We start from the raw sequence: 12,500 nt of genomic DNA, 5'->3' as shown, positions 1-12,500 counted from the left end.
ACTAACTAACTAACTAACTAACTAACTAACTAACTAACTAACTAACTAACTAACTAACTAACTAACCAACTAACCAAATAACTATCCATCCATCTAATGTCCGAGCTGAATGACAAATGAAGATGAACTGTTTCTCATCATATTCATAATTCTCATCACAAGACCAACTGATCATATCTGTAATGCACAATATCTCCACTCTTCCTCATTCCAGTCTATTTTAGGTGCTTTTAGGAGAAATGACTAAGGGAGGGGAAAAAACGCTAAAGAAACCAAATATATTTATACTGCCTATTAGGAATCAATACACAAATAAATAGACCTATCATTTTCCAGCGATCACTATCTCAGCGTTCTGTTACTGTAATTATTTACAGTAATACTGCTGCGCTACTGAATTACACTAATGAAAGTCATCTTTAAGGGTCAGGAGCAGCAGAATGTGAATCTGCTGTGTTTTTACAGCTCAAGCGTACAGATTCGACTATGGTTGGAGGAGTGACGCTGCTCTCCTCTGCTCTTTTCTGCATCTTCTCATGTAATTGTCATTTCTGTATTCAATGAGCCATGTCTTGAAGCGTCTGAGCTCTGGGAGTATTACAGGTGATTAGGTTAATCACTTTTGCTGACGGAGACTCATAATTACTGCACCGCTCCTGCAAAGAAGGTGAAGAATTCAATGATCTTCAGTCCCGAACAACCTTGACTAAGAGTTGCAGACAAATCCAAAGCAAAAGCTACATGTGTTTGTTTACACAGAGACACTGTTGTTCTCACTTTTAATAGTATTTTGTAAAGGTTTTGCTTCTTCTAATTGTATTACTCTAACAAAATGAGGCAGTAATAGTCATTCGTTAAGAATAGATCATTAAAATGTGGTGATGTCAGTGGTCATTACCTGCTTGTTGTCAAACTATTTCAAAACTGTAACAAGAGGCACTTCAATCATAACCTAATGTTAAAACAGCTTTCATAACATTATTGATCAATATGTGGACCGTTTGGATTGTCGGAAACTATGGAAATTGTTAAATAAAAAACATCATTAAACCACTATTTTTTACATCCCTCAAAATGGTCTATACAGATATTTATGTTATATTTACAACACAGGCTCATTCTGAAAATGTAGCCCCACCGACGTTTCTGGAGACCGCGATTTACATAGCCAGAGGTACGTATGGCCGCATTTCGTTTTTTCGAGCGAACGCTAAGGGACGGTGTGACGCCGCTCCTCTTCTACGTGCTCGCCGGCTGGCGGCTCACCTCCGTGTGGAGGGCTTTCCCACCGCAACCAGTTTGTCTGCTTAGCTTGTAGTGTTACATTGGCGGAGTTTGAGTCGGGGGAAGAGCGGTTCCAGAAATCAGGTAAGATGAAAAACAGAATCCAAAAAATAAAAGCGAAAGAGTTTGTGACGGGGCGAGAATGCAGCGAAATCCGAAAACGCGGTCAAAATCGGACGAGGGATTTTACTTTTTTTTTCTGGACAGCTTTTGTAAATCGTCGCTTGGGTTAAGGGAAGGAGGAAGATGATGGAGGAGGGTGGCTGGGTCGGCCGATTGGCCAATTTGCCGGCCCCCGGTCTATTGTTCAGTCATTAAGTCAGTCAGCCTCCGGCGGCTTTTGATGCGAGAACAGCGCAGGCGCAAACGGCGCACGCTCCGGAGAGGCCTTCGAGACGCGAAAAAGCACGCACAGCGGCCTCTCGCGGATTCGCGAAAACAAAAACTGCACAAATACGTACCTCCCGGGATGTATTTCGTGGCTTCCAGAAACATCCATGGGGCTACGTTTTCACAATGAATCTGGGTTGTATATTTAATTATATTGAAAATTCCAACCCATGCTTATTGGGAATACGTGTGTAAAGCGCAAAATATGTTGCTCTGGCAACATTTGCTTGCAACTTGTGTTGCCAAATCTACCAGAAGCCTATGTGCATAATGCTCATAATACTATGCATAATACAGTGGTCCCTCGTCAATCGCGGGAGTTCCGTTCGAATAATAACCCGCAATAGGTGATATCGAAGAAGTCAGCTTTATTTTTTACAATTATTATAGATGTTTAGGGCTGTAAAACCCCTCACTACACACTTTATACACTTTTCTCAGACAGGCATTGACATTTTCATACTTTTCTCTCTTTCTCTCTCGTTTAAACACTCTCAAAGCTCAAATCTTCGTAGAAAATAAGTGAGTATTACAGAATAAAACCAAAGATCAAAACCTGTTTTCAATTTATTTTAATTTAATTTAATTAATTTAATTTAATTTTATTTTATTTTATTTTATTTTATTTTATTATTTAATTTAATTTAATTTAATTTAATTTAATTTAATTTAATTTAATTTAATTTAATTTAATGATTTCATTTAATTAATTTTATTCACCTTTATTTGAATAGCGCTTTTACAATGTAGATTGTGTGAAAGTAGCTACACATTTTCAGGCGCAAACATTCATCGTTGTCAGCAAAAGGTTTGTAAAGCGTTTTAGTTTTTGTGTGAATAATGCTGGCTCCAGTGTAATGTTCTTTATCCGGCAGTCACTGATCCACAAAGCTAAGAGTCCCAGACTCACACACCAGAGTCCCGCACTCACATGTTATTTAAAATGAAATAATTTGTGCTTTGTGGTGAAGCAGAAATATGAACAGTGTGCTGAGTTGTAGCTGGGCACTGCAGACAGTTGCCGGTGTGCGTACCCAGATATAAATCTGTTAGCAATTCTAAAATACATGACACTGCGTGGCACGGCATATCCAGTGTGTGCCCCCCTTCACAATGGTCTTGCTGCGGACAGTTACAACCCTTTTTGCATCCTTGTTGAAACATACCCCGCTATCAATTGAAGATTTATGTTAATTTGGCAAGCTGAACACATCCTGTACTGAACAGAAGACACGGAGGAGATTGATTGACAATGGTCTACAGCCAATCAGGACACAGAACACAATGGACTGTAAAAAAAAAAAAAAAGCATGTCAAATTGCACAAAAATAAATCCATGAAACTGCGAGCCCACGAAAGGGGAACCGCGATATAGCGAGGGATCACTGCACTCAATTCAATTATTCTTTGTTTCTATATTGCTTTAATAATTTAGATTGTGTCAAATATACGACCCAGCCATCACCCTCTTCCCTAAACCCAACTCAAAGTGTTTTCAAATAAAAAAAGAACTTACTTTCACCATGATTTCACATTGCTTTTTTGTTTTTACCTGGTTGCTGTAATCGTTATTTGATGGACTCCATACGAGGTGAGCTACCAAGCAAACTGACCAATCTGGAAAAGCCATTAATATCGAGATACGTGAATGCATTCGATTATATATCACAGATGCATTTAAATCATTTTTGTAGCATTTATTTGGTGCGGCACGAACAACGATTGAAGCTCTTGATTTTTTCCGGAATACATTGTGAGAAGATCATTTGTCACCAAGAATTCACTGTAGTGCGATATATAACGCACACTGCCTACTCTCTGACTGACCTTGCAGAATGAATAGAAAGTCACTTCTGCTGGCAAAGCATCTTGGCACAGCGGCGACAGCATCTTCAGCGAGAGGCCATTCGTTTTTCAGTTAAAACACCCATGACTGGTTGACCAGAATCAAACCTTTGCCTGCCGAGGTCAGTTTTTAATATTTTTAATATTTAACTCATTTATAATAACTGATACAGTTTAATTTGTTATTTGACACCACCACAAGAACAGCTTCAATCGTTCTCTACCAATACATAATATTAAAACAAAATATCTGAAAATGATCCAAAAATTGTATTTAACACTACTTTGAAATGTGGTTCGAGTCTCAGCCGGGTCAGTTGGCATTTCTGTGTGGAGTTTGCATGTTCTCCCTGTGATCACATGGGTTTCCTTTGGGTGCTCCGGTTTCCCCCAGAGTCCAAAAACATGTGGTATAGGTGAATTGGGAAGGCTAAATTGTCCGCAGTGTGTTTGTGTGTGTGAATGAGTGTGATTGGATGTTTCCCAGTGATGGGTTGCAGCTGGAAGAGCATCAGCTGAGTAAAACATATGCTGGATAGGTTGGTGTTCCATTCCTCTGACGACCCTGGATTAATAAAGGAACTAAGCCAAAAGGAAAATGGATGGATGGATGAATGAATGAATGAATGAATGAATGAATGAATGAATGAATGAATGAATGAATGAATGAATGAATAACCGTGAGCATCTGTACATGTTTCTGTCTGACACTGAGATTGAAGGTGTTGAAGCCACCAGACGCCATTCCTGCTATTATTGTCTACACAGGTGTGTTGAGTTTCAGTCGATGTAAGAGCTGAGCTTAAGGACACGAGTCTCTAAAATGAAGCTCATGAGCAGCTTTTACACTCATTTGGCCCAAACTAGACTCAATTCCAGCCATGCAGGTCTCTGCAGGTCTCCAGTGCTCGTCTGAATCATTAATGCAGATGCAACCTTGACTACAACCGGCAGATGTTTACCAAGCTAATGACTACAGCCTGACCAATATGGGTTTTTAATGGCAAATGACAATACCAATATCTAGGGAGTATGGCGGAAAACAGCTGATAAAAGGCTGGTAAATGAAAGCAAATGCAGACAGGATATTGGACTGAAATACAGCTCATTCTTCCTACTTTAACATTTTCTACTACCTTTATATGTGAGTGTCTATGTATGTGTACACACAAACACATCCTTTTTGAAAATGAATGCTTTTTATCCAATGTTTAGAGAATATAGGCAATAGTTATTGCTGAATATAAACAAAACAGTTTAATATAAACAATAGAGAGTAACAAGAGTTATATTCATTATTCATTATATTAAGTGTCGGGTCACCTATAATTAACAATAGATAATAAAATATAAAAGTTAATACATTTAGATTTAAATTTCATTTAATATTTTTTTATAAATTTTATTGAAATTTCATGTATTATTTTCACTATATAAATATTAGAGTAAAATGCTGTCAATTAAACAAGATCAGCTAATAATTTACTATAACACTAAACAAGCTTAAAACTAACAACTGATTTGTATTTATAAGTCTCTAGACTTGCTGTAATAATTTGTTTGTTTTGCACGTAAATCTAATTTGCAATAGATGTTTGTGTGTGTGTGTGTGTGTGTATGCATCCGTACGTGTTCTATATACTAAATACTACTAATTCTATGGCTACTACAACAACAACTACTACTACTACTACTACTACTACTACTAATAATAATAATAATAATAATAATAATCATAATAAAAATAATGATAATAATAATAATAACAAGAATAATAATTTAAATATGATAATCATAATAATAATAATAAAAATAATAACAATAATAAATAATAATAATAACAATAACAATAATTTAAATATAATAATAATAATAATAATAATAAAAAAAATAATAATAATAAATGAATGGATGAATAAATATTATTATTATTATTAATAATAATAAAATAATAATAATAATAATAATAATAATAATAATAATTTATTTTATTTTATTTTTTTTTTTATTTATTTTTTTATTCATTAAGATGAATAAATGAAAAAAACAGATAAACACATGAATGAATGTATCACATGAATCAATTAATTATTTAATTAATTATTAAATAATTAATACAGATTAGTTATTTGATTGATTAATTGATAAATATAAATAATAATAATAATAAAAAATATAATAATAATAATAATAATAAATATAACAACAATAATAATAATAATAATAATAAATTAATAACAAAACAATAACAAAACAATAACAAAAAATGAACGAATAATTAATAATGAACTAATTAATAACAACATATCAAAAACAATATTAACAATAAACTACTACTACTACTACTACTACTAATAATAATAATAATAATAATAATAATAATAAATTAATTGATTTTTTAACAACAACCACTAAAATAAACAAATAAGTAAATAAATAAATAAATAAATAAATAAATAAATAAATAAATAAATAAATAAATAAATAAATGATGTTTATTGTGCAGCAGATGTGTTGTAAGAGATGTAGAGGCTGTAAAGTGCTCACTGAAGACGTTTCTGCAGAGTCATTCAGCAGTGAGAAACGCATTTGCTCCGCTTGCAGGACATCAGTTCTGCTTGTCATCATCAATAGTGGCCCATTTCCGCAAATCAGGCCGGATTGCTTTCATACAGTATCAGTTGCAAACACTACTAAAAGTCTATTCTCAAATGGACACGATCCAAACAAAAGCCAACTCTGACATTAATCCAGCTAACAACTATATGTTTTGATGTCATTTCCATTAAAATTCCCAGAAAGCTACCTGCTAACCAGGAAAGGCACTCAAATTCGCACCAAAGAGCTATAGTCTGCAAAAATATGATCATCAACAGATGTACTGCACACTGGGAAAAATGCTAGGTTGCAAAATATGAACAAAACCAACTGCTGGGTTAATTAACAAGAGCAAATTTAACCTAGAATTGGGAAATTTGGGTTTGTCCATAGATTTTACCCAACATTAGATTGAAATAACCCAGCATTTTTAGAGTGCACATGTATGACACAACTAAATACAAGCTTCACATATTCAGTTGTAAACTGTGAGGCTCCTATTTGCATTCATTGTAAATGCTTCACAGTTAAGGTGTTGCATAAATGCTCAGTCTCAGCTAAACCCAAGGCTTTTCTCAATGGCCGCTGCTTCTGTTTATGCTGCATATACAGTAAATATATATATATATATTGTAAGGTACATAATGACACTTATTTATTGATGTTTACAGATGGCATAGAGTGCAGGAAAAGCGGTTTATGAATATTTGATCATGTGATTCCTGCAATATTTACTAGAAGTCCCCCTGAGACGTAACCAAAAATACTGTTAATATATACAATACTATACTATACTATACTATACTATACTATACTATACTATACTATACTATACTATACTATAATAAACTATACTGTACCAAACTATACTATACCAAACCAAACCAAACTTTACTATACTATACTATACTATACTATACTATACTATACTATACTATACTATACTATACTATGCTACACTAACCGTTCACTTTATTAGGCACACCTGTCCAACTGCTCGTTAATGCAAATTTCTAATCAGCCATATGGCAGCAACTCAATGCGTTTAGGCTTGTACACATGGTCAAGACCATTAGTACCAACTGAGCATCGTGTCAACACCACAGCCAACCTGAGCATTGTTGCTGACCATGTCCATCCCTTTATGACCAAAGTGTGCCCATCTTTTGATGGCTATTTTCAGCAGGATAACGCACCATGTCATAAAGCGTGAATCATCTCAGACTAGTTTCCTGAACATGACAATGAGTTCACTGTACTCAAATGGCCTTCACAGTCACGAGATCTCAATCCAATAGAGCACCTTTGGGAACGAGAGATTCGCATCATGCATGTGGAGCCGACAAATCTGCAGCAACTGCATGATGCTAGCATGTAAATATGGAGCAAAATCTCAAAGGTATATTTCCAGCACCTGGTTGAATCTCTGCAACAAAGGATTAAGGCACTTGTGAAGGCAAAAGGAGGTCCAACCCAATACCGGTAAGGTGTACCTAATAAAGTGGCCGGTGAGGTATATATTTTTTTAACATTGGTTATTGGACACATAGTATACATGTAAACAAACTTAAAATAAAATAATTCAATAACAATTATACAGTATATTTTAATAAAATAAAATCTAATATAATATATATGATAATATAATAAATTTGATATATAATACTATAATTTTATTATTTCATAATATTTTTATAACGTATAGTAATATTTTTTATTTAGGTTAATGGTTGCATGATATGCATATAAACAAACATGTATGCAACTATTAATTTTTTTTTTACAATTTCAATTGTATTGATTTCAATTGTTAAGACACTGACATTTCTATAAGCATTCCCAGTAGTGCGAGTGCTCCCTTTCCCTTATTCTCCCTTTCACTCAAAATCAGCCCTGAAATGCCTTAGTCAGCAAATGATCTCAGGATGATCCGCTTCTCAAACGTGATGTATTGCAGTGTAAACCCTATAAAACCTGAACTTACACTGCAGTCCTGACCTCAGTTCTGCTCTGAAGATCAGCCCGCGGGACGTCCCATCCTTCGCTTTGTCAATGACTGGATCGATTTCTCCACTCGGATTCTGAGCACATCCGCTTTAATCCCCGCTCGGAGACTGGAGCTGTGAAAAGCAGGAGAAAAGCAGAAGAATGAGGGAGAAATGAGTGTCGGTTCAGATAAGGGGATGTCGGGATGGAGAGCTCTTCATACCTCACTATATCTCTCTCTACACACACATATGTAAAATATAAATACTGCATGAATCAAATCAATATGTTGAAATGAGTAAGAATATAAGTGCATATATAGTGCTGAATTACATTTGAATGATTGAATGAATGAGAGATAGTAAAATGAAAACAATAATGATTGAATAAATGAATGAACGATTGAGATTAAAATGAATGAATTAATGAATCAACTAATTAATCAATTAATTAATTAATTAATTAATTATTAAAAAAGAATGATAGTAAAAAGAATTGAATGAATGAATGAATGAATAAATGAATGAATGAAAATAATGAATGGATAAATGAATGAAAGCATGAAATAATAAATAAATGAAAGAACAAATGAGAAAAATGAAAGCATGAATAATAGTAAAAATAAAAATAAATTAATAAATGAAAATGTAAATAATGAATGAACTAATGAATGAATGAATGAATTAATGAATGAATGAATGAATGAAAATGCTAGAAAAAAAATGACTGAAATTATTGAAAACGAAAAAAACGAAAAAACGAAAAAACGAAAAAAGAATAAAATTAATATTTTATTATGAGTGTAAAAGAAATGAATGAATGAATGAATGAATGAATGAATGAATGAATGAATGAATGAATGAATGAATGAATGAGAGTAAAAAGCAATGAACAAATTATTAAATGAAGAATGAAACTATTAAAACTAATGAATGGATGAAAGTAAAAGAAAAGATTGATAGTGAAAAAGAATGAATGAATGAATGAATGAATGAATGAATGAATGAATGAATGAATGAATGAATGAATGAATGAATGAATAAATGAATGAATGAATGAATAAATTAATGAAGGAAGCAAGGAAGGAAGGAAGGAAGGAAGGAAGGAAGGAAGGAAGGAAGGAAGGAAGGAAGGAAGGAAGGAAGGAAGGAAGGAAGGAAGGAAGGAAGGAAGGAAACTGAAAATGAATGAAATAATGAATGAATGACTGATTGAGTAAGACAATTTGAATAAATGAATAAATGCATGCATGCATGAATAAAGAGTAATTAATAATTTTAGTAATTAATAATAAGGAATGGTTTAATGAATGAATGAATGAATGAATGAATGAATGAATGAATGAATGAATGAATGAATGAATGAATGAAAAGAAAAGACAGAAACACGTTTAACAAATATAAATTGTTAATAATAAATAGTTCAATCAAATTAGTTTATTACGTTGGTAAAAATATTTATTATATCATGTTTTTTTTTTGTATTTGTAATATGCATAGTTATGTTCTCTAAGCAGAGTTCCTGAGGTCTATAATGATCCTCATATATTGCACTTGGCAGATGATATCTCTAACATGACCACATGCTGGATTCTTGGAGTTAATTATCTTCAACAAGACTCGAGGAAGATCATTTCTGCTGAGGAGGTCAACATGGTTAAACAATGCAATTATCTGGGGTTTATTAATGGTGCTTCCAGCATTAAACTGTGACATGATTCATAACACACAAAGACAAAGCTGTTTATGAATGTTTGTTCATGTGGTCCAGGGACTCAATATCTACTTCAACACCCTTTGTGGAGTACAAAAAAAATCTATAATAAATAAATAGGCGGCACAGTGGTTTAGTGGTTAGCACCGTGGCCTCACAGCAAGAAGGTCGCTGGTTCAAGTCCTGGCCAAGTCAGTTGGAATTATTTTGTGCATGTTCTCCTTGTGTTGGCGTGGGTTTCCTCCAGCACTCCCAGTAGATCAGCAGTTTCTGAAATACTCAGACCAGCCAGTCTGGCACCAACAACCATGCCACGTTCAAAGTCACTTACTTTTCTTCCCCATTCTGATGCTCAGTTTGACCTGCAGCAGATAGTCTTGACCATGTCTACATGCCTAAATGTATTGAGTTGCTGCCATGAGATTGGCTGATAAGAAATTTGCATTAACAAGCAGTTGGACAGGTGTACCTAATAAAGTGGCCGGTGAGTGTATATCCATCCATCATTTCATCTGTTCATCCTCCAGTCCAAGTAATTATCCAACCTTCCATCCACCTATCCATAAATTAATATATTCCTCTGTTTTTCTGTCCAATATATCTATATATTCTCACACCAAAGCACTCTTTATTTGCGCTACACACTTTACTCAAAACTATTTGATAAAATTATAGAACTATTATAAAAAGTGCATTTACATCAAGCAACGATGTATTGATAAAATCCTAAAGCCGTTAGGCTGGCCTAACACGATCTGCGCCTGATTTAGCATTATGTCCATAACAAAGGCCAATAGAGCTCTGCAGTGTTGTGTAAAAATGAAGCTTAAATAACTAATTAAAGCTCCACAGAGGAGCGAGCGATGAATCAGTGAAGCGTCATTATTCCAGAGAGACCAGAGCCACAGGACTCCAGCTCACACGCCGATCTCTTCATAACTGCATATGAATGATGAATGCAGGAGAGAGAGAGAGAGAGAGAGAGAGAGAGAGAGAGAGGGAGAGAGAGGGAGAGAGAGAGACGTCCATTCAACTCTGCAGGACACTGAACTCAGCTCACTCTTGCTCTCACTGAACACTCACCACTGAAGAAAACAGAACACATACATCAGCACAAACACACGTATGCCTGTTCTCAAAATCGAATAATTCTATTACATTTTACATTCATCCATTCATCCACCCAACCTTTATTTATTTATTTATTTATTTATTTATTTATTTATAAATCAATAAATCTGTTCAATTGTTCGTTTGTTCATTCATTCATTCATTTTTATTCTCATCCGTCCATCCATTAATTAATTAATTCATTCATTCATTTGTTCATTTTTATTATCATCCATTGATTAATTCATTCATTTATTCATTCATTAATTTATTCATTCATTCATTCATTCATACATACATTCATTCATTTGTTCATTTTTATTCTCATATATTAATTCATTTATTCATTCATTTATTTATTTATTTATCCATTATTTCATTCATTCATTCATTTACTCATTCATTTGTTCTTTCATTTTTATTCTCATCCATAAATAATTCAGTAATTCATGTATTCATTCATTCATTCAATTATTCATTCATTCATTTATTTGTTCGTTTTTATTCTCATTCATTCATTCATTCATTCATTCATTCATTCATTCATTCATTCATTCATTCATTCATTCATTCATTCACTCATTCATTTATTTATTTATTTATTTATTTATTTATTTATTTATTTATTTATTTATTTATTCATTCATTCATTCATTCATTCATTCATTTATTTATTCATTCATTCATTCATTCATCCATCCATTCGCTCATTCATTCTTATTCTCATTCATTCATTTATTCATTCACACATTAATTGCTTTTAATCTCATTCATTCATTCATTCATTCATTCATTCATTCATTCATTCATTCATTCATTCAATCATTTCTTTTTACTTTCATCTATCTATCTATCTATCTATCTATCTATCTATCTATCTATCTATCTATCTATCTATCTATCTATCTATCTATCTATCTATCTATCTATCTATCTATCTATCTATCTATCTATCTAGCTAGCTATCTATCTATCTATTTATCTAGCTAGCTGTCTGTCTGTCTGTCTGTCTGTCTGTCTGTCTGTCTGTCTGTCTCCATTCATCCATCCACCATTCATTCATTCATTCATCACATTTTACTCTCAATCATTGCTTTTTATCAATTCATTTATTCTGTTTTTACTTTCATAAATATCTATCAGTTGGTTTTTATTTAGTTTGATTTACTCTGAAATGGTATGTTTGAATGGTAGTCGATGTAAACATCATTTTACTGATGGTTTTAAAAATATTAAATGCATTGTAATGTTGTAATGTAAACTGTTTTTTTTTTCCAGAGTAACTCTTCCAAGGCACATTTCACCTTTAAGAGAGAAACAGGTTGTTAATGCTTCTATATAAAAGATGAAACAATGTATGACTCACTGACCCTGCTCAAGTCTTTGGTGATTAATCCAGCATAAGCTCTGATATTAGGACCATCTGTGCCCAATTCAAACCAATAGGAAAAGTTGAGCTTATGAAAATGTGTTTTGGCACGCCATATGCCTGTTCATTTTCATCTACACTCCTACTTAAATTCAGACTGACTGAAACGCCTAAAAGCACATCATAAATTTATACCGCAGCAAAG

General features: G+C 33.4%; 1 long non-coding RNA gene across 2 annotated transcripts in view; it reads right to left on the bottom strand.

The window, feature by feature from the left end:
* LOC141384360 (uncharacterized) overlaps positions 1-12,500 on the bottom strand; it is a 212,912-nt gene that overhangs the window by 54,597 nt on the left and 145,815 nt on the right. For both annotated transcript variants that reach the window (XR_015476092.1, XR_015476094.1), the window contains exon 4: positions 8,102-8,237. This is a non-coding gene — a long non-coding RNA (uncharacterized LOC141384360). Of the gene's footprint in view, positions 1-8,101; positions 8,238-12,500 lie in introns of those variants that run through there.

This window comes from Danio rerio, chromosome 1, assembly GCF_052040795.2.
Source record: "Danio rerio strain M-AB ecotype USA chromosome 1, GRCz13ab, whole genome shotgun sequence".
In the NCBI taxonomy this organism is placed as follows: domain Eukaryota; kingdom Metazoa; phylum Chordata; class Actinopteri; order Cypriniformes; family Danionidae; genus Danio; species Danio rerio.
This window is presented reverse-complemented; position numbering and strand designations above follow the sequence as displayed.